Raw genomic sequence first — 2,357 nt, 5'->3', positions numbered from 1 at the left:
TATTACTTGAGTGAAAGTACAAAAGTTTTGGCATCATAAAGTGCTAGCATTTCAAAAATTGCTGATTTTCAAGGTCACAGTGAGACATCATTTTAGTGGAGTATAAAGTGCAATATTTTGCCTCTGAGATTTGGGCCCTATTTTCGTCCATACTAAACCCCTAAACTTCTTTGCCTTTTTTTTTTTTATTATTTAGAAAATATGTTAACATACTTCAAATAGACGATCTACATCGACACGTTGTGAGCTTGTAGATCAGATTTGACTACTTAAAGGGGTACTGTCACCTAAAGGGTTACTGTCACTTTAAAAAGTCATCTTAAAATATGAGTTAATATTTGTATGATGTAATTGTGGGAATGCGCAGTTATAAGCCAATAAAATTAATTGACTGTACTTAGACTACTTACTGTACTGGTCAGCTGTTGTTTGGGGGGCGAGGGGCAGATTACACTGTGACATGAGTTTCAGACTATTTCAAACCGTTTTCAGAGAGACCACGTGACCTACTGTATCATACTATTATAATTTTGGGGCGTGTCAGCGGGCCTTTAAAAATGTTTTTCAAAATAGTAAAAAAGGCAAAGAAGTTTAGGGGTTTAGGATTTAGCATGGACTTAAATAGGGCCCTATGTATATTAAATATGCAGGTTTATATGTGCAGGTATACAGTATTATATGTGTGGTCAGGTGTGTGTGTATGTAGCTCTACTGTACCTTGAGAGACAACGACACCGCGGTCAACCCTCACTGGAACCCTCACTGAGATGGAATGTGGAATGCATGACGACACGGGTGGAGATAAGACCTGGAGAAACCGGACAGGATTAGCAACCATTCCTCTCTGTTCAACTGGCCATGACACTCCTCCCCTCCGCCCCTGTTCTTCCTCTTATCTCAGCAACACACTTCACTCAGCACTTTATAAAGAACACAAACAACACAATGACAGCCACACACAAACAACACTATTCTCCCTTTCCCTCCCGGAAATAAATACATTAATGAATGAAAGGTTTTGGACAAGGTAGTAAAATTAAATAATCCTGGTCAAATATTACTTTCAAAGTTACAAGCAGGGATAGGAATTTCAAGAAGGCCATGGCCGTTGTTGCCCCTCAGTTTGGCCTTGTGCCCCTCCAAAAAATGACATGACCTGAGGCCACAGTGGCCGTAATGCCCCAGCTGACTGTACCACTTTCTCCTCTGTCTGTTGTTAATAATACTAGACCTTACCCGTTCGAAGATATGTGCTCCAAAATATGTGCAGAGTGTGGGTTGTGGGGAAAGTTACTGTAACTGGTGCGTGCGTGAGAATATGTGGGAGCATATGTGGGAGCATCATAATGTAAGGCATAATGTATGCGCTTGCTCCACATAGTTTTTTCATACCCGTTGGAAGATGCATGAGAGAGAGAGAGAGAGAGAGAGAGAGAGAGAGAGAGAGAGAGCACATTCCTAACTGTGTGAGAGAGAGGGGTGTGTGTGTGGGGCTACAGATCCCATGGCCTGGAGGAACGGACCGTAACCCTGACAACAGGCTAAGAAAACGCTAATAAACAGCTTTAATTTAGTATCCAAATACGCAAGTAAAGTAATTGATTGATTGATTGATTGATTGAAGACTTTATTAGAAGTTTGCATAGGAAAAGGTACAGTTTCATGACGGTACAGTTCACTGGTACAAGGTCTACTAAAAGGAGATCCTAGAAAAGACTAAGCTTATTTCCACAGGAAACCATTAAAGTATCTCATATAACATTGAATGACAGACGAATAGGACACAGTACTATGCAGTACTATAAAGTAAACAGACACTCCAAAAATGTCTCAAGCACAGTAAATAAATGCATAAATAAGTGGCTTGTTGAAGGACAGATGACAGCCAGGGGTTTTCAGGACAAACTCTCTTTTTTTCCAAGTAGCCACAAACTGCATGAGTGCCACTCCTTGGTGTGTGATGATCGGTGCTAGCCACAAGTCAATAAACATGAAGAAAGAAAGAAAAACAAGCAGATACCCAACCTGTTATGACAGAGGTCTCTCTCTCTCTCTCTCTCTCTCTCTCTCTCTCTCTCTCTCTCTCTCTCTCTCTCTCTCTCTCTCTCTCTCTCTCTCTCTCTCTCTCTCTGAGTGTTTGTGGGAAAGATGTGTCCTGTGTGTTTGTGTGTGTGTGTGTGTGTGTGTGTGTGTGTGTGTGTGTGTGTGTGTGTGTGTGTGTGTGTGTGTGTGTGTGTGTGTGTGTGTGTGTGTGTGTGTGTGTGTGTGTGTATGCAATGCATCGATGCACAACAGTTGTGTTCTGTGTGTGTAGTCACAACTAGTTCTGGGTCCATTTGTTTTGACTCGGGCCAGGG

Source organism: Nannobrachium achirus (assembly GCF_963921795.1).
Source record: "Nannobrachium achirus genome assembly, chromosome: 1".
In the NCBI taxonomy this organism is placed as follows: domain Eukaryota; kingdom Metazoa; phylum Chordata; class Actinopteri; order Myctophiformes; family Myctophidae; genus Nannobrachium; species Nannobrachium achirus.
Note: the sequence above shows the minus strand (reverse complement) of the source record.